Source organism: Dermacentor silvarum, chromosome 11 (assembly GCF_013339745.2).
Source record: "Dermacentor silvarum isolate Dsil-2018 chromosome 11, BIME_Dsil_1.4, whole genome shotgun sequence".
Classification (NCBI taxonomy): Eukaryota; Metazoa; Arthropoda; class Arachnida; order Ixodida; family Ixodidae; genus Dermacentor; species Dermacentor silvarum.
The window spans coordinates 121593694-121620849 of NC_051164.1; positions in this window are offsets into that span (position 1 = coordinate 121593694).

The following is a 27156-nucleotide window of genomic DNA, read 5'->3' on the forward strand; positions in this document are numbered from 1 at the left end:
TGGAGTTAGAAGTGGTAGTCGCGTTATGGCCCGCATGGCTTCCTGATTAATGGCTTAAAGGCGAGCCCATTCTGTCTTCCTGATGTGTTGAAACTGGGCTCTGTAGACGAGTCATGGTTGCAGTACAGAACGAACAGGAAGGCGAGCCATGTCGGTGCGCGCATCGCCAGATTTCTTCGCAATCCGACGTATCAAGTTTATCGTTTCTGCGGTTTGTTGCTTTGCCTTCATGAGCCATGGTCCCGCAGATCCAGAGGCATCTATTTCAAGGCCGAGTACGCGGAGAGTTGAAGCCTCGTGTAGTGGCTGCTGATCCAGATTTATTTGAAGAGGCCTGAGTGTCAGTAGATGGCGCTCATACTTGTTCGCTACTGACATATACGTTGTTTTGTCCTCGGAAATTTCAAGCCTTATCTGAGCACACCAGTTGTGTTTTACGTTCAGGGCCTCTTGAAGCGCTTGTTCTTTGCGGACAAATTTCAGGCTGAACTGACCAAACGGTGATGTCATCTGCATACATTATGCATTGTGCGTTACGTATCGTCGCTAGCTTCCAAGCTAGAGGAAGGAGAGCGATGTTGAAAAGGTACTTGCAGATATAGCGCAAATAAGTACACACACACACGAAGACACGACAGACGTGGAAGAGCGCTACTACCAACTGTTTATTTCAATCAACAAACCCTCTGATTTATAAGATGAACCACGTACACCAGTGTCATGCCCCCTTTCCCGTACGAGGTGATAAAAGCAAATCTAAAAAAGTTAACAACACTACTATCTGCCTCAGACAACCGAGTTCAAGCAGTTCAGTTCGGCATTGTGCAAAAGAATTGACGCTTCGCTTATACAAATAGCCAAGTTCTTGTGTATATAAAATGCTTCTAAAGCCACTCGAGCCGTGTAGTTCATAGATTTGCCTAAGATAGTTGTCTCATAAAATCGTGCCTTGCAACCACACGTAATGATATGGGCAACCAAATGTGCATACTTGTCCTGTTCTTTCTTAACTTTTAGCGCATGCTCCCTGAGCCGGTCGTTAATGCACCGTTCGGTTTGGCCCATGTACACTTTCTCGCAGAAGAGGACGGAATATACCATTCTTGTGGCACAACTTACGAAGTGGCTATCATGGCTGGTTTGGCAACCTCGTTTGCTCTCAAAGCAAATTCGAGGACAAAGCCTGGATAGCTTATAGGAGCCGTGAATACCACAGGAATGCAATGCCTGTTCGCGACCTTCTTCAGGTTGTGCGAGACCTTATGCATATAAGGCATAACTAAGGGTCTCGCCATCCGTCGTTGGGTCTCCGCCCGTTTCGCTCCAGCTCTGTTCTTTACCCCTCTGCAGGAGAGACTCGGCCACTGCACCAACAACAACTCAGGGAATCCCGCTGCCAATAGGCGACCAATCTGATTTTCAAAGCTATGCTGCCTGAAATACAGACATGATGACTTACGGAGCGCAGCATCCAGGCATTGTAATGCGATGCCAATTTTACTTTCTTTAGAGTGGGCAGAGTCAAAAGGCAGGAGACCCTTCTTGTCCCTTGGGAGGTACTACCAGCAAACATGGCCTACACTAAACCTTAGTCTCAGATCCAGGAACTGTAACCCCTCAGTGCCAGGCAATTCATAAGTGAAACTGAAACCCTGCTCTGCTTCAATAAAACATCTAAAATACTCCCAGGGGCCGTCAAATAGTCCGCTTTCTTTAAAAGAATTAAAAAGTCATCGACGTACCTAAAAAGCCGGCAGATCCCACGCCCTGTGGGAATCGATGTTATGAGAAGCAGAGGGCAGATAGCCTACCAAGTTAACCAACGACCATGAGGGCACGAAGACGTAGGCGGCTTTCATGAGCTACATGACACACATGTCATGACATTCATGTCATGAGTCCTCAGGAGTCCCTTTAGCTACACCTAAGAGACCTTAAGGCGGAAGCCTTATCATGCTCATGACTATGACTGCGACCATCAACCTTTAGTATTTCCTTCACTTAGTACCCACGTCCGAACCCATTCCAGTGGTTTTTCAGTGTTAATATTTTTCCGCTGAGTTATTGTCATTTCTGCTGAGTCATGCTCATGACTATTACTTGTACCAGCATCCTGTAGTGTTTCCTTCACTTAGTACCCACGTCCGAATTCCATTTGAGTGGTTTTTGAGCGTTAAACTTTTTCGCTGGGTCATTGTCATGACCTACATGACACGCATGCCATGATATTCATGTCATGACATATCATTTATGTTCGTCATATACTCTTGTCATAGTATGTCAATTTTGGTACATACCAAGTTAACAAAACAACCCTGAGAGCACAAAGTCGTAGGCGGCTAGATAGATAGATACGGTAAAGTAACAAATGTTCGCCAAGAAATGCTTCGCATTTAAAGCTTTAAAGACCTTCCCCCCATTAAAAGCCAAATCAAGCGCCCTGTCAATATCGGCTAAAAAGATGTCGCATAGAATCGGAGCCACGGAAGAACCAATACACACTCCTCTACGTTGCAAAAAAGGCTGCTCGTTAAAAACAATAAAATGTTACACTAAGATCAAATTCTAAAAGCGTTAAAAAATTATGAGCCGACAAGGAAGCAGAGTTTTGGAAATCGCATTCGCCACTCTGTTCAATACACTTCCTAACAGCAACTAAAAGCTTATCTTGAGGCACTCAATAAAACAAGCCCTCAACGTCGACAGACAAGCCAAAATCTATACTCTCGTTGTGTCTCACATATTCAGCGACTTCTTCAGATTTCCTCACGCGGAAAGGATCAACAACCGAGAGTGACTTTAGGCTCTTCAGTAAAAACTAACTGACATTCTTTTGCCAAGCCCCCTCTTCGCTCACAATGGTTCTGAAAGGGACCTTGTGTGCTCCTGCAGAAAAGAAACCTTCAGACTGTTCCCCCTTACTTATCTAGATAGCATTAGCAAGGGAATTCTATTCCAAGTCCTTGCAAGATTTGATGAACTTAGTCTTAACCCTTGCCACACTTTTATTAACAGGCACAAAGTTCTTGTCCACTGCCGCTTGGGATTTTTCATTGAACATGCCTTCCGGCATCACAACAAACCCACCTTCCTTGTCAATTTGTAGAAGAACCAAACTGTTCTGCCTAAAGTAGTTCACTACATTCTCCAGCTTCCTATGCATTCCTATCCCTACCAGGAGTTGTCGTTGAAGGGCACATCTCCTTAGGCAGTCTACGCCATCCAAGAAACAGCGTTATTTGTACTCCTCACTTGACCTTGAAGAGAGCTCACGGTTAATCCCAACAAGATCATGAGCGGAAATTTGGCGAGGAAAGGCGAATTTCGGTCCCTTCTTCAGGATCTCAAACACCGTTTCGGTTAAGGAGCCGTCGCCCAGAACCACAACTGGTTTTTGTTCTGTTGAGCTCCTCTTCTTCTCAGTGGCCTTGATCAGGGACCCCAGGACAACGAGCCATCTGACCTCTGTCTTTTGAAAAGCTATCCGCATGTAGACTCGCAGTTTTGCCGAAGCAAATGCCTCTCGCAGTGCTGCACAGCAAACAACTCGTAAACATCTTGATATAACCGGACTTGGCGCCATAACTCCGACTTAAGAATCTTGCACAACCTCTTAGCATAACCCAAGGAAAGCCTCACCGCACCGAAGACCCCACTAACCTCCCTTGGAATGATGCCCTTTCAAACAGAAAAAGGCGTAGGTCCTCGCACGGGAAGCTTCACCAGCGATGTGGTCGATCAAAACCTCGGGGAGTGAAGACTGAGAAAACACACAGAAAGAAGGGCCCAATGTATTAGAAATAGACTTTAGAAGGACCACCTGTTGGATTAGTTGGTCTAACATAGTTGCATTCAGATATAGCATAAGTACACACACACACGACCACACGACAGACGCGGACGAGAGCTACAATCAACTGTTTATTTGAATCAACAAACCCTCCGATTTATAAGGTGAACCACGAACAGCAGTGTCACACCCCGTTTACCATGCGAGGTCGATGTTGGTCGATGGAGGTCGATTCCCTCAGCTCGGCAGCCCGATGCGCTACCAACTCAACCACGAACTACGCAGTGACAGAGGTAGGCGGGAAAACGGTTAGATAGAAACATACATAGATAGAAACATAGCCCCCGAGTAGTATGTGAAGTAAACTAAGAATGCTAACGCCTTATCAAAATGGAGCTTGGCAGACCAAATAATGCGTAGAGCAGATATCACGTAGGCCATTAGAGTTAAAGGATGCCAAGGGAAGGAAAGCGCAGTCGAGGACGGCATGATATTGAGTGGGGTGATGGAATTGGGAAAACTGCAGGTGCAAGTTCGAATAAGATAGCCCCAGGCAGGCGTAATTGCAGGTCTATATCCTGCAGTGAACATAAATATCGACTCTTAATGGTGATGAAGCTTAGTGACCCAAGTTGGAGGGAATACGGTAGGCAACAAACAGATGTATATAGACATCCCAGAAAGTATATGAATGATCCAAAGTATTGTTTTCAGGTACCAAAACTCCTTACGCAATAATTAGCAGGAAAGAAGAGCTGATAGCCAATGTATAATTACTTACCTGTAGTTTAATCAATATGGAACCCTCTCAAGCTATGGTTATATGTCTTTCTAATTCCGTTGCGGTATTCGCTGCGTTCAACCTAAGATGCCAGAAAATTGGCTCTGAGTGCGATAGTGCAGCGGAGCTGTTCACACCTTCTTTCAAATATACCATGTACGTTTTGTTACATAAAGACTGTTTTTCGTCATAACACTGCATTTCATTTTACATGTCCTGCCCTTTGTTGCAAACTTGAACGTCACTAAATCGGAGTTGCCACCAGGATATAGGCTAAACTACACGTAGTAACTGTTAAGTAGTAGCTCTAATTTAGGAAATGTAAATGGAAATTGATTATTACAAACTACTTCCATATCTATGTACCTGTTTATCACATATTTATTAACGTTCATTTTCTTTTCCACTGAAAATTCTGCACTTTTTTCATTAACGCAGATTTAAGCGCTGTAGGAACTTCAACAATCTCCTTAATATGAGAACCACAGAATTGAGAAGGAGCCACTTTGATCTGGTTCACTGTGGAACGTTCCCCGCGTTGCGTCATTGTTCTCGACGACTTAACGACGCCGTCACTTATTCGAAGCCACACTAATGCATCAACAGCTTCATATCATCGTGCTAATATTTATATACAGGGTGTCCCAACTATCAGGACCCACGATTGTAAAATATGTAAATGCCACGTAGCATGACAGAACCAAGGTAATGTTTGCCGTCGTTTGGAGATACTCAGTTTATTTTTTGCATTCGGCCTACTTCCATATTTGGCATAATATAATTATTCAACTTCTCAAATATTATAATTAAACGAAAAGTGTGAATGAGAAAATTCTGGAGCAACATAAACTCCCGGTACAGTTTTCTATTGCTCAATACGGGCTACATAGAAGTGTTTTCCGACTGTGAAACAAACCCGCCAATACACGCAAAGTTGCCGCACAACTGCCGCTCGCGAACTTTACGGGTATTCGCGGGCTTCTTTCAGGCTCTGACAAACTTTTTATGTAGCACGTATTGAGCAACAGAAAGCTGTATCGGGAGTTTTTCATGTTGCGCTACAACTTTCAGTTTCAGTTTAATATTCTATAAATACAGTGAATGGGGGACAGATAGCATACAGACAAGGGTCCCAAAGTCAAAGACTGCAATGGGACTCTCGGTTAATAATAACATTGAAAAAAAAAATGTCACTGTTTCGCCCTAAGGGCGAAGCAATGAATGCGATAGCAACACAGCAATGTCATACGAAGTAAGGTGAGCGGCTTTGGTAGCAATATGAATTGTAGTAAACATGAGCTGATTAAGTAAGCAGGTGTGCTGCGGCGTAAGTAGACCGACATGAAGAGAGACTCGATGACCACGAGAAGGCGCGTGTGAAACGGTGGTGTTGATGAGAAGCGCTTCCCGTGGGCAGCGCGTGCGAAGGACCTGTAGCGCTGCACTGCCGATCCGGGCAGCATTGCATGTGTAGCGTGCGTTGGAAAATGTGGCCCGTCTATTACTAACTGAATGAACAAGCGTGGTGTGAGCGCGCACAAACAAACATGAATAGATCACACTGAATGACTGCAGACAACGACTGTCAAAACGCTGGCAGCAAGCGCATACGCCGCAGCAGGCGAAGGTAAAGCTTTAGGCGAAGGTGCGTGCGGTCTATCGCTTCAACGGAAACTGAGCGACGAATGCACAGCGCATAGAAAGGTCAGAGCCATGTGGAGATAAGAGACGGTGCGGGCGAGCGCCGAGCGCGGTTGTTGGCAGAGTAGAAGTGCGCTCCCCCCCCCCCCCCCCCCCCCCGCTCCCTCCGGCGCTGGCTTCCCGGTTCCTTGCTAGCACGTGGGAGATTGAGTGCGTTCGCTCTCCGTGATAGCGCGCGTCCCCGCACGCTTCCACTCGGGCATACGGCGCGCCGCGAAGATTTTGTCTATACAGATCCTCACGGCGACGGCGACAGCGACGCCGACGGCAGAAATCCGGTTGAAGTGTCCATATAATTGCTATCGCAATAAAAGGTATGAAAGTCAAGCAAGTTACGCCAACCAAACGAACAACAATCGCGTAAAATACAACATTGAAAAATTAAGGAAAACGATTGTTGGCATGTACAATCCTATAGTGCATAAAAATGGTGTCAATACATAAAAAATGTTGCAGTTTCACCCGAAAGGCGAGGCATCAATTGCGATAGCAAATTAGTAGAGAGCTGTTCGGAGTAGGGATAGTAGTTTTATCGGCTGCATAAACTTGGACACATTCGCTAATCAACAGAATTAACAAGCGTGGTGTCAGCGCGCACAAGCAAACATGAATAGATCACACTCAATGACCGCAGTCAACGACTGTCATAACACGCAGCAAGCGCAGCCGCTGCAGCGGGCGAAGGTTCGTGCGGACTATCGCTTCAACGGAAACTAAGTGCCGAATGCACAGCGCGTACAAATGTCAGATACGTGTGGAGATTGCTTTTAAGAGATTGTGCGGGCCACCGCCGCAGTCGGGCAAAGTACAAGCCCCCTCGCTCCCGCGCTGCCTCCCCGCTTTCTTGCTTTCGCGTGGGAGATTGAGTGACCAGTTCCCCTTGCGCACAGTTGCAAGATACGCATTTGGTGCTGCAGCACAGCGTCGTCCCGCCTCCCTCCCTCCCATACCCCCACGGCTTGTTTTTGAGTCCCTCGAAAAAAGAAAAAGAACCTAAATGAAAATGAGGGTAGCCTGCACCACCAACGTATCGCAGGCTTAAACCAATCAAAAGAAAATGAATAGGGGTGTAACCCAAAGAGAAATTTTGGGAAAAGCCAATCTGAAAAAAAAAAGAATGCCGAGGGTGAGCCGACCCAAAAGACGGAGAAGACATTCGGGCATGTCCTGTCGAAAGGAGTAAACTAAGTGTCTGCACTGGCCTGGCATGGCGCATCTCAGCTTTTTATTTTAAACAACACGTATTTCACAGACATACATACAATTGGAAAGAGAACACAATAGGAAAAAGGAAAATAACACAGATGGAAAAGCAAGAAAAAAGAAAACATCAGCTGGAGCAGTCCAGACAGTACGGTTGGCTTGAATGATGAAGGCTTCCAGGAGGCCCTGACATTTCAGCCAGTCCGGGCCCTTGGCTCCCAGCTGGACTCATTGGCTCCGATGACGAAAGGCCTGTAAAACTCTCCCAGGGGTGAGCGTTTGACTCAAAGAAATAATACAGAATGAAAAGGAGTTGAGAGAAGATGATGATGACCATGGTATGTGCCAGACATTCCGTCCAGACTGTCCCCGGAGCCAAGCTCCACCTTTGTCGGCATAACAGAGGACAGCACGGAACGAAAGCTGAGAATGAATGAAAAAAAAAACTAGAGCATTCGCTCGGACACGCGCTAATTATGAAGTGGCCGGGAATGCAAAGGAGGCTATAAGGTGGTAAAGTTGAATGATTAGTGTTCTCTTCCGCTTGTTATTAAGTAAAACATTATAATGGTTAGGTGTTATTAAAGTTTGCGAATTGTTCTTTAATAAACGGGTGAGGCGATCGGTGAAAGGCAGTCATTGTAAAAGTGTAGTACATCTCAGCAGGGCATCCCACACGCAAAATTGCTATGAGGGGAGAGGTTGAACCGGAAATAATAAAAAGACATCCTAGCGTGCGCAGTTATGAAATGTGCGAGAGGTTTTTTTGGCGGAAAAAAGAATGGTATTTTATTGATGCTGGGGATCCACAGAAATAGTTCAGTGTCCGTGTTGTCTCGCGTCCACGCCACGTTCCACTGCGCATAGGATGAGGCGCGCATTTGTGATTTGATGGTGGTCGGAGAAACGAGAACAAACCGACAGAGACCCCGCGATGCGGCAGAATTCGCGATGTGATCGGCCATCTCGTTACCTTCGACCCCACTATGCGCGGGGACCCACCCCCACGGCCTTTCGCGCGACGGGAGTCGCGTTTGCTTTCCGCCGTGCGTTCGCTCTCCGGCGCGCTTTCACTCGCGCATACAGCGCGCGGCCACGATTTTATCGCCCTTGTACTTTATAGGGATCCTCACAGCGACGACGACGTCGACGGCGACGCCGACTACAGAAATCCGGTTCAAGTGTTCATATAATTGCTATCACAATAAAATGGCAAAGATAGCGGGATTATTGAGATAACCTTAGCAATACAAGTAAAAAAACCTTAAGGGCATGATTGAATGCATGAAATGATGAAGATTTATTGGTTTTCGGCAAAGCATTCCATAGTTTTGGGGCCGTCAATGAGGTGGTAATTCTTCCATAAATACAATTAACCACAGGTAGTAGAATATTGTAGTTACGTGCATACCTGGTATTGTTAATAATAGTGAAATAACTGGAATAAATAAATTTGTATGAAATTTGTTTATTAAGTCATTTATAGAACATGCTTTTAAGATGCTATTTGAACAAGCTCGTTACTCTCAGTGACACTTTTAATCTAATTATAATAGTTGAGAAATTGATTACTATTTTAGACTGATTATGTAATGAAGCAGAATGCAATATGTAGTCTGAGTATCTTCAAGTGACAGCAAACGTCATTACCTTAGTCCTGACTACCTGCGTGGCATTTGGAAATTTTATTGACACTTCCACCGGATTTCTCCCGTCGACGCCGCCGTCGCCGTCGCCGTGAGGTTCCGTATTTATTCCAAGGGCAATAAAATCGTCGCCGCGCGCCGTATGCGCGAGCGAAAGCGCGCGGGGGAGGCGCGCTATCACGGAGAGCGAACGCACGGCGGAAAGCAAACGCGACCGTCGCGCGAAAGGCCGTGGGGGTATGGCAGGGAGGGAGGAGGCGGGGCGACGCTGTGCTACTTCACCAAATGCTTATCTTGCAACCGGGCGCAAGCGGAACTGGCCACTCAATCTCCCACGCGAAAGCATGAAAGCGGGAAGGCAGCGCGGGAGGGAGGGGGGGGGGGCAGCTTCTCCTCTGCACTTTGCCCCCCGCAACGTCTCTTATCTCCACACGGCTCTGACCTTTTTTATGAGCTGTGCATTCGCCGCTCAGTTTCCGTTGAAGCGATAGACCGCATGAACCTGCGCTTGCTGCCAGCGTTTTGACAGTCGTTGTCTGCGGTCATTCAGTGTGATCTATTCATGTTTGCTTGTGTACGCTGACACCACGATTGTTGATGATTGTTGGAGTTTAGTGGCGCAAGGGCCAGGTAAGGCCAAAGAGTGCCATGACAGTATTAGTTCGCAGTGAAGTGATGAATTGAGAGAACTAGATGTGACGTGGCTGTAAAGGGGCCTAAAGTAATCGCTGTAAAGTGCGTAAAATCTACATGGAATAAGATAATGGCAATGACTAGTGACGTGTACTATGAAGGTAAAAGATGCATTGCTAAACAATGATATAATATACAAGATATGTCAGATATAAAAATTGTCAAAAAACACTACTGCCTAAACAGAGCCCTTGAAACACAAGGGGCTGGAGGCATGTGCCTCCAGCCCCTTGTGCCAAAACTATCATGTGCATGTGCCAAAACTATCACAGCGGCATCCTCTGGAGAAAGGATGCGCTACGAATGTGTTGGGCTTATAACATGCAGGACCACTTCGTTTAAGAAACCGAGGACTGCTTTGGTGTTAAACAGCGGTTCTTCACCAATAAACATCATAGGATGAAGAGGGATATGATAGTGGTATGCTACAGGGAAATGTTTCCTTCTCTCTACTTCGGCTTCCCGACACTCCAGGAGGACATGGAGGACGGTCAGCCTCTCACCACATCTACCACAAGTTGGTGGTTCATCACCTGTCAACAAAAAACTGTGGGTTCCGTACGTGTGTCCTATTCTCAGCCGACTGAATAGGACGTCAGTTCGCCATGTTTTCGTTACGGGGGGCCAGAAACCTAACTGTGGTTTAATCAAGTGAAGCTTATTACTTGTTTCAGCATCCCACAAGCGTTGCCAGTGGCTTCGCAGTTTCTTTCGCAAGAAAGGTTTCAGATCTGTTATAGGGACAGCAGTTGTAGGGTTAATAGCGTGCGATGTTATTGAAGTAGCCATTCGGTCAGCTAGCACATTACCCTCAATGCTTCTATGGCCAGGCACCCAGCATATAATGACATGCTGGTTACATACATACGCTTGACATAGAACGGAATAGAGCTCAGTAAGTACAGGATTTTTGTGTTTACCGAGTGACATCAATGCTTTTACGACGCTTAGGGAGTCCGTAAATATAACTGCCTTTTGAAGTTTTGATTTCCTTATATGCTTCACAGCCGACAGCAGTGCATGGGCCTCAGCCGTAAAAATACTCGTTTCCGGGTGGAGTACACCGGATTCCGAGAAGGATGGGCCAACGGCTGCATAAGACACCCCGGCATGTGACTTGGAAGCGTCAGTGTAAAGCTCTGTACACGAGTACTTGTATTGAAGCTCTAAGAAATGCATTTTAATGTGTGCCTCTGGCGCGTGTTTAGTGACCTCTACAAACGATGTATCGCAATCTATGAGTTGCCAGTGCCACGGCGGTAACAGTTTCACTGGAGCCGTAGGACGATGATCAAGCAGCGGAACACCCATTTCCTCACTGAGGTTCCTCACACGCAAGGAGAATGGCTTTCTCGCTGCAGGTCGATTATGGAAGAGTGTGGCAGCGGTAACGTCATTTATGGTTGAATAAGAAGGATGTTCATTGTTTGCTTGTACTTTCAGAAAATATCTGAAACTTCTATATGAACGCTGCAGATGGAGTGACCACTGGTTAGACTCTACATAGAGGCTTTGGATCGGACTTGTTCGGAAAGCACCGGTCGCGAGGCGGATACCCAGATGGTGAACGGGGTCTGGTATTTTTAATGCACTTGGCGTTGCAGAATTATAAATTATAGACCCGTAATCAAGCCGTGAGAGGACAAGACTGTTATACAAGTAAAGCAAACACTTTCGATCACTGCCCCATGTTGTGCGCGACAGAAGCTTTAGAACGTTCATTGTCTTCAGGCATTTTGCCCTCAGATACTTAATATGAGGAATAAATGTAAGCTTGGAATCTAAAATGATTCCTAGAAACTTATGCTCGCTGCTCACAGAGAGCGCATCTCCTTTGATTTGTATTCTTGGGATAGGCGTTACGCCTCTCTTGTTCGTAAAGAGTATGCAAGTGCTCTTCTGAGCGTTTACATTAAAACCATTCTCATCCGCCCATTTGGACAATCTGTTCATTCCCAGCTGTACCTGTCGTTCGCAGATGGCAATATGACATGACTTAAAGGCTATCTGCACATCGTCGACATAAACCGAATTGTGCGTGGGATGACTGTACGTAGGGAATTCATTTTTACAATAAATAGTGTGCAGCGAAGCACACCGCCCTGCGGCACACCAGTTTCTTGTGTGAATTAGCTAGACAAAGCTCTGCCCACCCTTACGCGAAATGTGCGATTAGTGAGGTAACTTTAGATTGTGTTAAGAATATTGCCACGAACTCCCATCGCCGAAAGATCTCGGAGAATTCCAAAGCGCCATGTGGTGTCGTAAGCTTTCTCTAGGTCTAGAAATACAGACAGACAGAACTGCTTATGTATGAAAGCATCTCTAATATATGCCTCAATGCGGACAAGGTGGTCTGTTGTAGACATACCTTCTCGGAAACCACACTGGAAGGTGTCCAGAATTTTGTTATTTTCTAGGAAGCATATTAGGCGCCGGTTTATCATTTTTTCATACAGCTTGCACAGGCAGCTTGTTAGAGCTATTGGACTGTAGCTGCTGGCCAGGGACGGGTCTTTGCCTTGTTAAAGTATAGGGATCACTATGGCTTCTTTCCATGAAGACGGAATACAGCCAGCCGCCCACATGGCATTAAAAAGAGACAAGAGTGTTTTCAGTGTTCCGGGGTGTAAGTACCTAATCATTTCGTACATGATACGATCCCCACCTGGCGCTGAGTTGTTGCAACAAGCGAGAGATGCTTTAAGCTCAGCTAAAGTAAATGGGGAATTGTAGGCCTCACTCATGAGCCTTTGCGATTGAGGGGTCGCCGCTCTTCGCGTTCTTTGATTCTCAGGAATGTTTCGGTATAGGGCGATGCACTTGACACATCTTCAAAATGTTCGCCTAGACAATCCGCCTGATCTTCCAGGCTATCACCTTGTGTACTTACTAAGGGTAGGGGATGCGACTCCCGACCTGTTAGTTTATTTACCCGATTCCAGACTTTTCTTTCATGGGTGTACGAATGTATACTGGTGATGTATCTATCCCAACTTTCCCGCTTTGCACGTCGACGTGTTCTCCTGCCTTGTGATTTGACCTGTTTGAAATTTATGAGGTTTTCAGCGGTTGGAGAATTGCGAAGCAATCTCCAAGCTTTGTTTTGATTTTTGCGCGCTTTCCGACATTCGTCGTTCCACCATGGGATGCGACGCTTATTAGCTAATCCGCTAGTTTGCTTAATACATTTAGCTGCAGCACTAATAATGAAATCTGTTAGGTATGCAACAGCGTCCTCTACATCAAAAACAGCAAGTTCATCTCCACCTAAATACGTAAGCTCTCGGAACATTTCCCAGTTGGCCGAGTCCATGTTCCATCGAGCAAAATGTGGCAAGCATGTATCTTGTTTTGTTAAGTTTAGCATAACTGGGAAATGGTCGCTCCCAAAGGGGTTCCTGAGAACAGACCACTCCAGATACGGAATTAGAGCACTCGATACTATACTTAAATCAATGGTTGAGTATGTGTTATGTGTAACGCTGTAATAAGTTGGCTCTTTCTTGTTAAGTACAGATGCACCTGAAGAAAACAGAAAATTTTCTATAAGGCGTCCTCGCGCATCTAAACGAGGGTCGCCCAATAAGGGGCTATGAGCGTTCACATCACCAACAACTATGTATGGCGGAGGAAGTTCATCAATGAAGCTTTGAAACTGTGTCTTGGAAAGTTGATAACAAGGAGGGACGTAAATCGAACTAATTGTAACTAGCTTACCGAACAGTATTGCTCGGACAGCAACTGCCTCAAGGGAAGTTCGGAGGTTTAATTGCCGACAGGCAACACCTTTATCTACTATTATAGCGACACCGCCCGACGAGGCGATAGCGTCGTCACGGTCCTTGCGAAAAATGGCATATTGCCTTAAAAAGTTTGTGTTCTCTGCTTTGAGATGCGCCTCCTGGACACACAGCACCCTCGGACTATATTTAAGAAGGAGCTCTTTGACATTATCAAGGTTATGAAGGAGACCCCTAACGTTCCATTGTAATATTTGCGTGTTCATATTGAAAATGAGTTTGTGCTGTGTGTTCAGAAGATGAAGACTAGCTCACGGTGCCCTTTCCAGGCGCCGTGACGCGAGGTTTCTCTTTTCTGGAGCGGTCGAGTGATTCCCGCCGCTCCTTAGGCGCTGGCGGCGCCGTCTGGCCGGTTGTTGTGTCGTGACGGCCTCGTCTCGTGGGACGAGACCTTTGAGGCCACCAGCCCGGAGGTCGATGGCCCCTTGTTCTGAGATGGCAGAGCAGCACTAGCTGCAGCCGCCGAGGGGGCGGATGGCGTCACCGCCGGCTCACTGTGTGTGGGCCTGACAGCCGCCGGAGGCCGTTGTGGCGCTGCCCCCTGACGCGCCACTTCGGCAAAGCTATTCTTTGGCAGGTAGGACACCCGCCTTCGCGCTTTTCTGAATGATATGTTCTCTTTTGACTTTGATCGTTACTATTTCTTTCTCCTTCTTCCAAGATGGACAGGAACGCGAATACGCGGCGTGCTCCCCATCACAATTCACACAGTGTGGCGCGTTCCCACAAGATTCAGATGGATGTTCATCGGCACATTTGGCACAGGTTATTCGGCCTCGGCAGTTCTGAGAACTGTGGCCAAACCTCTGGCATTTGAAGCAGCGGAGGGGATTCGGGATATAGGGCCTGACTCGGATCTTTACATAGCCTGTCTCGATAATCTCGGGAAGTACACTTGAGCCGAATGTTAGGATTAGATGCGTGGGTTGAATCTCTTTACCATCACGCCTCATCTTAATTCTTTTCACATTGATGACATTCTGGTCACTCCATCCCTCCAAAAGCTCAGTCTCAGTTAGCTCCATTAGATCATCATCGGAAACGACACCACGAATGGTGTTCATAGAACGGTGTGGGGTGACACTCACTGGAATGGCCCCGAAAGACACAAGATTGGGTAGCTTTTCGTATTGCAATTTATAACGAAGTTCAAGAAGTAGATGACCGCTTGCCAACTTGGAAACTTTGTAGCCTGGGCCAAAAGCCTCCATCAGTGATTTCGCAAACAGAAAAGGTGAGACGATTCTTGCTGACTTTTCTGCTTTCTCGGAATGTATAACATGAAATCTTGGGAAATTATCAACTTGGCGGCCAAAAAACTTTAAAACTTCTTCGTTGCGCCCTCGTTTATGAGGGCGATCAGGGAGTCGGGGGAATGACGAAAAAGCCATAAAGGTAACGATGATTTCGGCAGCTATGCCAGCCACCCACCACCGAGCCCAACAAGGGGACGCTACGAGACCCGAAGGAGACGCAGACGCCAGTTGTACATAGTGTTACGGTTGACGTACGACAGCCCGTTTAAAAGGATTAACGGAGGAGGTCTCCCCATCGTGCTTGGTTGTCGCAGGCGGGACGATCCTTTTGTGCGCAGGTGCGGGGAGGAGATTAAGCCCGCCTTCTACGAAACATTCTTCCGGAGCATCTGAAACGCAGTAGTCTCATCCCTTTGTGTACAGGTGCGGGGACTGGGACGCCCGAGTTGCAGATCCTTTTGTGTGCATGTGCGTGGGAGGCGAATAGGCCCGCCTTCCACGAATAACGTCTTAAGGAGCCTCGGGTTGCGGCCAGCGGAGGCAAGCCCGGGAAACGTCGCCTAGGGGAGCTGTCCACCTTCCGCGAATGACGTTCTTCGGGAACTTCGGGTTGCCACCAGCGGGGACAAGCCAGGGAAACGTCACCTAGGCGAGAGGGAGATGCTGCCGCACCCCCCCCCCCCCCAACTGGACTTGCCTGTCACGTGACTGGAGCGAAACCCCGCCTCATTGTTAGAGGGCCCATTTAAGCGGCCCCGCCATGTATTTTCATACATTCATTCTCTTCTTTGCAATCCTTCAACATGAAATAAACCGTGCAAGTTTCGCACTTAAAATCGTCTCGCCCTGCCTGGTCGCCATGATCTACCGGACGCCTACAGCCTGCCGGCAGCGCTACACTACCTAGAAGAGATGCCGGTCGAGGTTGTAGTAGCAGGCGCCCCAACAACTGGCGGATCGCGGTAGGATGGAACCGCACATCAACGCGAGCCCCAACAACTGGTGGCAGCGGTGGGATGGAACCGGACATCAACGCGAGCCCCAACAACTGATTGGCAGCGATGGGATGCGCTACCCCGGAGGCCCCAACTTTGGATAACATCTAAGAGAACTTCTCCTCTTGGTCCTGGTGACAACTTCGGAAGGAAGGTGTCAGGATTCATGACTGCATATGGTGAGTGCACGGCTTTTCTTCACTGAGATATCACTAGGCTTTACGTATTTTGTGGGGAAGTACAGAGCAGTGATTTTCTTTAACCGTTGACGGAAGTTTGGAGTACGTCGAGGTTGTTATAGAGTGAAGAGTTAGCAGCACTAAGGGCAGCCATGAACCTGAAGGCACTAAAGAAGCCGGAATTGTTAAACTTGGCCAGAGAGTTGGGCCTCCAAATTGCCGAATCGAAGAGAAAGCCGGAGATCATTGAGGCGATCGAAGCAGTCGGGGCAGACGACGATGAACTTGAGGAATGTTTAGAAAGCATTGAGCATAAGGAGGAAGAACGCAAGCGCCTAGAGGCTAACGAAGAGCACGAGAGGGAACAGGAACGAAAACGGGAAGAGCACAGAATTCGGATAGAAGAAATTCGACAGAAAATCCAGTTTCTTAGAGGGCAACAGGTACGATCTAGGCTGGGCGTATTCAAAGTAGGCGAAAACTTAAAACGTTTTCTTGCCCTTTACGAGAAGGTATGCGCGGAGGTGCAGCTTGACCGTGAAAATTGGTCCCTCGAACTGTACAACGTGTTTCCCTTTAACGTGTCCTGCGTCTTGTCTCGCCTTTCTGATGACGAGTGCCGGAATTACGATACAGCTAAGAGAGCTTTATTCCGGCAGCTCGGCATTCCGGTTGAGAGCGATCGGAAAGATCAAGGGGACGAACAAAGAGTTCCTACTCTTGAGGTAACTGAGCGACAACCCACGGTTAAGGTCACGTCAGGGAATGGAGAGCACGCGGAGTACGACGTGGCAGAACCCTCAGAGGTAAAGCACGTAAAGAGCGAGGCCGTCGCCTGTCTACAAACAGGGGCGATTCCGGAAAGCGTTCCTTGCGAGGACGAGGCTGGTTCCAGTTGCCATGAGAAGATTAACGAGGCACTGGAGACCTGCCTCGTGCCCCTGCATATGGGCGAAAGGCCGGAGTCGTCAAAGGTAGACCTAGATAGTGGGGCGGCCGAGCAAAGTACGGAAGCGGTGATTCGAGATCCCACCGGTACTGTTGGGGAGGGCCTGGCTAAGGAAATAGTTTTCAATGACAGCGCAGCTAAATTGGCCCGACAGTACAGGGAACCGGATATTGCTCTGGACTCGAGCTTCGGAGAGAGCGCATTTGAGGCGTCCACCGAAACTGAGTCAGCGGCCATCCCGGAGAGCGCTCCTTGCGGGGACGAGGCTTGTTCCAGCAATCCCAATGGGGTAAATATGGAGCTGGATACGGACCTCGTGCCTCGGCACTTGAGCGGCTCTCGGGTACGGCCGAATGTAGAGCGCGAAGACGTCGCGGAACCAGAGCCAGTGCCGATTCCAAAGAGCGTTTCTTGCGGAGACGTTCCGGAATCGTCAAATGTAGAGCAGAATGCCATGACGGCCGAGCAGAAAGGGAACCCAACACTCGGGGGTTTCAGGTGCATAACAGATGACCGCATGGCAAGGAAAAACGTTTTCAGACAGTGCCGCCAGAAAAAGAGAGCCAAGTATTCGGCGCATCGAAAACTTGAAAAAGTCGCCACACCGCAGCCCGTAAGACAATGCACCAGGCCATCGCGCCGAACGGGAAAGGGTTTTTTGGGGCGGCTTAGGAAACGGAAGCGTCACCAAAGGCTGACTGCGGCAGCAAAGGGCGCGTTTCCGCGAATGAAGGTGCGGCTGAAATGTTCAGGTTTCAAACTGGTTGAGTATGCGCGTATGAACCCAGCCAGTCAAACAGGCACCGAGGAGGAATGCGTCGCGAAAGCGAGAACAAAGGGAGAATGGCTATTCTTCCGGCGTTTATGGCCTCCCCTTCGGGGACGAGAGAGCAAGCTGCGAGGACACAGAGTGGTAGGTGTCAGCAGAGGGCAGCGTATGTCTGGCGCCCTTTGTCGTCCTCGGCGAAGCGCGAGGGCTTTCGGACTGCGACCCCATCATCGCATTAGGAACTAGTCAATTTGCCACACCGATCAGTAACTTGTTTCTACGAACACGTGAAGCATTTTTTTATTAGTTTAAGAATTCTTGCTTTTAAAGTTACAAGTTAAGTGTTAGGCTCCGATTTCCTGTGTCGTACGAGCCAGTTAACACGAAGGAAAGCGTGAAGCTGGTTTCGCAAAGATGGTGGCTCTTGACCGCGCTGATTTTGTAGTTAAGCATTGAGATTTGGGGTTTGCGAAGGCAGACCTTAGTTTTGTAATTTAATGCTTAAAGTGTAGGGCGTGTATTAGTTACCACTGTAGAAATTTTGTTCATTGAAGCGCGTTTGTGGAAACATTTTTTAGTCTTTTCGCGCGTAGATAGAGTGTAGCTTTTGCTTTTTAGGTTTTAAATACCACTCTATGAATTAGTTTAAGAGTTGAAGTGGTCACCAAGCCAAGTATGTTTCGCCTTAGAGGCGCTGGTACTGGCTGGTAGCAATGACCGAAAGAGCAACTTTGTCCCTTTGACCTTTTTCGATCGCTGTCACGGGTTCCGTGGTTCGAAAGTGCGCCTGTGTTTTCTTGTCCAGTGAGGACTTGTGAATCACATGCCACGAAGGCGAATTCACAGTTTGTAAAGGCGGAGGTTAGAGCACGCGGAACACGTTACCGGGAGATGGTCCCGATTCTTTCTATTCATACCGGGTGACATGATTGACAGCGGTTGTAGAGAGTCATTTCGAGAGGGAGGAACAAAGGTGGCTTAGAGCAGCCTCTGTGTGAGGTGGTCGAAAGCTAGCGGCACGCGAAGATGCCTATAGCATATGAAAGAGAACTTGTGCAGTGCTAAACTGGGCTACTCATAAGCTTAGCCACTAGTTGGCTGGTAGACAATTTAAATAACTGCCCGTTGTGACAACCGCGAAGTCTGTCTTAGATGGTCGCTTACTGTGACGGTGTCGCTGAGTCAAGCATAATTTTCAGTTCCCTCACAACGGGGTAGTGAAATGAACACGCGGATGTCATCAGCTGAGGCTTTATGAGTTTATTGGCAGAGCTTGGCTTCGATATTCGCTATAAGAAGGGTAAACTTAAAGGCAGTGCCGAAGGTCTGAGTCGTTGCCCTTAAAGTAGCGAATACCTCATGCTCACTCTGGTTTCAGCGTGATTTCGACGTTAATATTTTTTTTCTTGTACGTTTTTTTTCCGCGTAATTGTAGTTGATCGTTAGCGTATTTAGTAATCACGTCATAACGCTTTCGGGAAATGGCTGTTTTTAGTGTTCAACGGGGAAGACGCGCGAGAGGAATGGGAAAGCAGTAGCAGTTTTCTTTTTTTGTAAAGCCTGGTGTGTCTTGGGGGAGAGTGGCCTTGTGCTCGTTTGTTTGTATTTGTGGGTCCGGCGCTGTTCTGGAGTGATTGCGAGGCCACACAGGAGACGAAAAGTTGCGAGACCTGTTTGCAAGCCCTGTTTCACCGGTCCGGACCAGGGAGAGAAGGCCTACAAGAGCGCCCCGAGAACTGATGAACGACTCCAGGGAATCTGCAAGCTACGAACCAAGGGTTCGTCACTACGGAGAGAAATTCTGCTGCTGAAACGCCGATCCCTCGCCCAGTGGCTGCTGGTCCCTACGCGTCGGGATCTTCTTCCCCCGCCGGAGATGCTGTTACGGTTGACGTACGACACCCCGTTTAAAAGGATTAACGGAGGAGGTCTCCCCATCGTGCTTGGTTGTCGCAGGCGGGACGATCCTTTTGTGCGCAGGTGCGGGGAGGAGATTAAGCCCGCCTTCTACGAAACATTCTTCCGGACCATCTGAAACGCAGTAGTCTCATCCCTTTGTGTACAGGTGCGGGGACTGGGACGCCCGAGTTGCAGATCCTTTTGTGTGCATGTGCGTGGGAGGCGAATAGGCCCGCCTTCCACGAATAACGTCTTCAGGAGCCTCGGGTTGCCGCCAGCGGAGGCAAGCCCGGGAAACGTCGCCTAGGGGAGCTGTCCACCTTCCGCGAATGACGTTCTTCGGGAACTTCGGGTTGCCACCAGCGGGGACAAGCCAGGGAAACGTCACCTAGGCGAGTGGGAGATGCTGCCGCACCCCCCCAACTGGACTTGCCTGTCACGTGACTGGAGCGAAACCCCGCCTCATTGTTAGAGGGCCCATTTAAGCGGCCCCACCATGTATTTTCATACATTCATTCTCTTCTTTGCAATCCTTCAACATGAAATAAACCGTGCAAGTTTAGCACTTAAAATCGTCTCGCCCTGCCTGGTCGCCATGATCTACCGGACGCCTACAGCCTGCCGGCAGCGCTACACTACCTAGAAGAGATGCCGGTCGAGGTTGTAGTAGCAGGCGCCCCAACAACTGGCGGATCGCGGTAGGATGGAACCGGACATCAACGCGAGCCCCAACAATAGCCACTATAACCTAATATAATAGACCCAAGGTTGGATAGATTACACCAGGTTAACCCTTGCTGCCTGGAAAATTGGAAGTAAAACGAAGCGAAGAGAAGACAGGAGAGATGGAAAGTGAGAGAGAAAGACGAAGGTTGGAGGGAGAGAGACAGGAAAAGGAAACTACCGATTTCCCCCGGATGGGTCAGCCCGGGGGTGCCGTCTACGTGAAGCCGAGAGCAAAGGGGTGTGTTGCCTCCACCGAGGGGCCATAAAGGTCCAAGCACTCAGCATTGGCTCAACCCCCAGGATCCCCTTTTCCCCGGACCCGGCTAAGCCACGCACGGTTAAGCGTGAGAGGGTCCGACCCCCATGTGCTCGGGTCCGTGGTGTCGCAACCCACCAAACGCCTGCTTACGCAGGCGCCCCTGCGGGGACACCATGATTGTCAATTCAGTTAGTAAGCCAATGTGTCCAAGTTTATGCAGCCGATAAAACTGTTATCCCTACTCCGAATAGCTCTGTACTAATTTGCTATCGCAATCTATGCTTCACCTTTCGGGCGAAACTGCGACATTTTTTAAATCTTGGTGCGAGATAGTAGGGACACCCTGGCCGCAATTGTGATGGCATCTGTCCATTGCTACACAACCCTGAGTCAGCGAAAAGAGTGCCCATAGCAATACGCCAGAAACAACCAAAATCTTTTTTCGTTTATCGCAACGCGAATCACAAAAGATCGCCTATCGCAGAACAGCTCCAATACTCACTAGAATTGGTCCACATGACTTTAGCCGAAGCACAAAATAGGCTTAAATGTCTAAGAAGGAACACCTTGAATTTCCATGAGTAGTGTTTGTTTTTCTTCTAAAAGCTGTACTATAGCCTATTGCACATGATGATTTGCTGCAGACACGAAATTATGCCAATTGAAAAGCGTTCGCTTTGGCGGGGACAGTGCTACAACCACACCTTTAAAATAGCACCGCTTGTGCGCGATTCTAGTTATTGTACACACAATCATTCTAAATCATGCAAGTGAGCGATCATTTTCTTTGCAAAGCAATACCGGCGTTGAAGGTCGGGAACAGTGGCTTTGGCAGGATTTAGGTTGCCCAGTGCAAGTGTCCCATCATTCCGCATTCAGAATGTTCAGAAATGTTTAGAGCAAAATTACGGTCCCTTAGAGAAGTTTCCAACGGAACTGGACTCACGATAAATTGAGACGTCGATACGATTTGTGCCGAAGCAATCTCACGGCAGACCACATTGGCGCCAAGAATAATGAAGTACTGGCGCCAAGAATAACGTAGCAAGGTATGCGACCGGCCTAGTTGGTGTTTATCCATACTGTTTAACAGCGCGAACTTAGAGAAAGGACTACCACAGAGGGGACAAACGACAGTGTTTGTCACCTGTTTCGCCGTTCTTTGTCCAAGTTCGCGGTGTCAAACATCATGGCCATGAATGAAACGTATGGGCAACCTGGCTGTTCTCTCAAAAATCCCTGTGCACATCCTCACCGTCTAACGGCACCACCATGACATTGACACGTGACCGGCGTCCTCTATATACAGCGTGATCAAAGTTGACAGGATTTTTTTTTAATTGGGCGCTGAGGCATGTGTGAAGAGCACCTCTAACAGTAGGGTTATGTAGCGAGAGAAACACAAAGTGACATGATCGTTATCGCTATTAGCAGTGCAATTAACAAACATTGAATAATTAAATTTTGACTGGCTGCAGTAAGCAGTCACGTTTGGATTGAAAGGTTAGATGCAGTCATGTTTCTACAATGTTCCACTTCGCAAAATTCTAGCGTATCCCTGCTTTGAGATATCAAACTGCGAAATTTAGTTGCGGTTCGCATGATTACGCATGCAAGACAGTGACGACCGGTGCGAAGCTACTCCCTTATGTGACGCGCCTTTTGCGTACGACGTTTAGTCTGACCACCGGGAGGAGGCATAGGCAAAAGAGATAACTGCCTCCCGTTCACTCTCGGCTGGCGTAGTCGCAAAGTGCAGAAGTCGGAACCGCTATCAAAACACGGAACCGCGCAGCCTGTAACGATGATAGCTTTAGATATACAGAGATAAGGGAGGAGCTTTGCGCCGGTCGTCACTGCATAATCATGCGAACGGCAATCATCACCATCAGTCACGGTGTGCACATTTGTGGACGCAATTTAACTTTGCCACTTCTGTGCAATTGTGGCAAGCAATAGGCCGCAATAACTAAGCTTAGGGTAAATTGAACGTTCTGCTTACCTCGAGTACTTTTATTTTACTTCTGAGGGAAATCTATCGCCGAAGATCGCTTTGGAGAAGACACTACGGTGTTTGACGGGAGGCCATACGTGGGACGTGCCTGTAGCAATTGCGAAAGAATTTTCTTTCTTTCTAGTAATTCTTCCAAATAATAATTAACTTGGCATATAGTGCGTGCTACTGATTCAATCCTTTTTTATGAAGAAACGTATCATTACGAGTGCAGAATAATAATTAGTTACTTAATCAGCCTGCACTTATGATGATTCATCATAAAATGCAGAAAGAATCCTTCTGCCACCTTGAATTGCTCTTAATGGAGTCTGCAATCTTGGCATAAATTTATGTAAATTTCAACATTTATTGACAATCGATAACAATTCCCGACTGAAGGAGTTAAACTTCGCAGTTTAGTATCTCAAAGCACAGATACGCTAGAAGAATTCTGCCAAGTGGAACTGCGTAGAAAAACGACTCACTCTAACTTTTAAATACAAACGTGCCTGCTTACTGCAGCCACTCAAAAGCTAATTATTCAAGTTTTATTAATTGCACTGCTCACAACGATAATTATAATCTCACTTTGTGTCGCCCTCGCCACATAACCCTACCGTAGAGGTAGTCTTCACGTACGTCTCAGCGCCTAATTAAAAAAAATGCCAGTTAACTTTAAAGCGGGTTTGATGCAGCCGAGAAGGCAAAAACTGCTAGAAATGTTTTTGTCATGGAAGTTTGGCAGATACGGAATGGACGATATCCAGTAAACGATCTTGGCGCCAAAGAGGTTCAATTGAAGAGTGGCACATACCAGAGACCCAAGTTGGGTCAAGGAGGTTCAGTGAAACGGCCGCAACTCAGGCGCACATACCACGCTGACTGAAGAAAGCGCCCTCATTGAAAATCGGCACATATGCAGTATCAGATTTCAACTCAGTTCCCGCAGCGTAGCAGCCCGAGACTCTTCCCATTAGACTATGGACTACAGTTTCAACCAAATGACGCAAAGCGCTTAAAAATAAACATTACAATAAACAGTGAAACATATATCACCCCCGGAAGCTGCGCTATGTATTCCAAGAATACTAATTTCATTACCAACTCTTCCCGCGCTATTTATTAGGCAGTAAAGATAACAACCAACAAATGAAATGCCTGTGTTGTAGTTTCCCCAATTATGACGCTCACCAGGATATCATCTTTTTTTTATTGTATGGCCGGTAATTGTCGCGCTCGACAGGAATATGAAAAAAAAAACTCTCAGACCGATAGTGCGGCCGAGAGTTCCACATCTTCTTTCATACGTAGTATGTCCGTATTACTTTGCAATTACTGTGTTTTCAAACTGCACCACTCGCCTCTCAACAGCAAGAAGACTGGGAAGAAGCTGTTAAGTGCGACGACCTTCAAGTACAGCTTCGGACTCTACAAAGGGCGCGCGATAGGGCTGAAAATTAGGGCTGAAATCACGGCTACCACAACGTAGTCCCTTAGGACCAACTAAAGTTTCTTGTCTTTCTGTCCATATCTCTTCAATAGCCATTTATTTCGTTTTGCATTTTTACCGCGTTTTGCTGCTGAATCAAACATCATTACGCCACTGTTGCCTATGGGATATATGCTAAATTTGGCGTGGTGTAATATGTGTACTGTGAAGGGAAATTAATCATTACACTTCCAAATTGGAATATGTATTTACCACCTAGTTAAAATAGTGACATTCATTGCACCAAACATTCTCACCAAGTGATATTTATGCAGGATAAGGGGTTGAAGAAAAGTTAACGATTTCCTTGATATGAGAACCACAGAATTTGTATGGAGCCTCTTGGGCATAAAGTTCGGCCTGGAGGTTTCCACGTTGCCTCATTGTTCTCGAATAGTTAAGGACGCCGTCACTTATTCGAAGGCGCAATAATGTATCAATTGCTTAGTCTCATAATGGTCTATATTCATATAAGGCCGCAATATATTTGGTAGAGGGAGTAGTAGATGGTATTGTTATGTCATGTGCCTTTTGGAACGTAACCCTGATGCCCTAAAAACAATGACCTTAGCAACACGCCAGAGCCAATAAATATCTTTCCAAATTCCACAATGCAGTATCGCATAATATTGACTGCCCCTGGAGACCTCGAACCCTCACTAGAAGTGGTCCGCATGCCTTCAGCCGAAGCGCGAAATAGGTCAAGATGTCGAAGCAGGGGCATCATAACTTTACGCGAGCATTGTATTTTTTTCCACATGCGATTCTCCATCGCGTTGTACATCATGGGTTAATTCAGACCCAAATTAAACCAATCGAAATGTGTTAGTTATGAAGGCGACAGCTTGAGAACTGTAGCTTTAAAAGAGAGCCACTTTTGCCTGGTTCTCGCAATTTTAAACGCAGTCAATCAAAATCATACTATGTAGCTATTATTATCTTTGACATAGAATTGCCATCACTGACGGTCGGTAACAGTCGATGTTTAAGATACTCTAGATTTTCCAGTGAAAGTATCCCAACATTGTGCGTTCCTATAGGGGTTATACCGTAAAGCTATTCCAAACTACGCTATTCTATTTCTGCAATTAGCCCGCCACGATCGGTCACCATTTTTGCGGGCCACCGCCACTTGGGTTATGTGACACGCGATGACAAAAAATAATGATAATAAATCCGCGTCATGGGATATGACGTGTGCGCACTGATTACAGATGATTAGATCGAATAAATAATGATGACTTTTTTCTGATCCGACTTGTTGGTCAAAAGATTTCTTGATGCGCCCCTTTACCTGTCTGTCATGCCACGTAACAAAACCGTGAAAAATCCACGCATCCAATTGATGTATACGCATTAAAGATGCGTTATTATGCCCAACAAAAAATTAAATTATGGGATTTTACGTGCCAAAACCACGATCTGATTATGAGGCACGCCGTAGTGGCGGACTCCGGAAATTTGGACTACCTGGGGTTCTTTAACGTGCACCTCAATCTAAGTACACGGGTGTTTTCGCATTTCGCCCCCATCGAAATGCGGCCGCCGTGGCCGGGATTCGATCCCGCGACCTCGTGCTCAGCAGCCCAACAGCATAGCCACTGAGCAACCACGGCGGGTTATTATGCCCAACAAAACTCGATTTTTTTACGGCATAACCGCATGCAGCCCCGCGCCGAAATTTGTAGAAGATGGCTGCCCACCGATCACTCTGGCAGTGGCTACTGATAGCTGCCGGCAAAGGTGCATTTATTGGCCAATAATAATAATAATAATAATAATAATAATAATAATAATAATAATAATAATAATAATAATAGTAGTAGCCTTGATTAATAATAGCCTTTATTGCGAGTTATGTGGTACATGTATTTTTTGTGAGGTCTGCCGTAGCCTTCCAAGGGCTTGTGTGGCAGAGACCTGACAGTCGCGGCAAAATCACTTTAACAGTTCTCGAGCATAAACTAATGCTCCCAAATATAAACTAAAGCTCTTCACCATTTTTAATAACCCTTACAAACAAATTACCAAGAAAGCGCTAAACACAGTGAAAAGGTGCTATATGGCATTGTCAAACAAAATACATCACACTATAACATGAATAGACACTGTATTATCACATGTTCTAAAGAAAAACCGCAAAATAACATTTTTTTTTATTTCCGTGCTCACGTTGGTTTCGACGGGAATTCAGGGCGCAGGCTCCTTTCCCAAGCGTATCACCCCTGAAGGAAGCCGAACGCCAGGCCGGGGTACGCTTCTACCCTTTTGAACCAGTGGGTGCACGGCTGCGGTAAGTCTAAACCAATCATAATGCTCACACAGACACAAATAAAGGTTAGCTTTATACGAGAATATATTTTATGTCCCCCTTTTTAAGGTGTTCTTTAAGCCGGATAAACTTTGTGGCTCCAGTACTGAAGTGGGGAGTTCACTTCACCACTTGATTTCCGTGCTCACGTTGGTTTCGACGGGAATTCAGGGCGCAGGCTCCTTTCCCAAGCGTATCACCCCTGAAGGAAGCCGAACGCCAGGCCGGGGTACGCTTCTACCCTTTGAACCAGTGGATGCACGGCTGCGGTAAGGCTACACCAATCATAATGCTCACACAGACACAAATAAAGGTTAGCTTTATACGAGAATATATTTTTATGTCCCCCTTTTTAAGGCGTTCTTTAAGCCGGCTAACTTTCTGGCTCCAGTACTGAAGTGGGGAGTTCACTTCACCACTTGATTTCCGTGCTCACGTTGGTTTCGACGGGAATTCAGGGCGCAGGCTCCTTTCCCAAGCATATCACCCCTGAAGGAAGCGAACGCCAGGCCGGGGTACGCTTCTACCCTTTTGAACCAGTGGGTGCACGGCTGCGGTAAGGCTACACCAATCATAATGCTCACGCAGACACAAATAAAGGTTAGCTTTATACGAGAATATATTTTTAGTCCCCCTTTTTAAGGCGTTCTTTAAGCCGGATAAACTTTGTGGCTCCAGTACTGAAGTGGGGAGTTCACTTCACCACTTGAT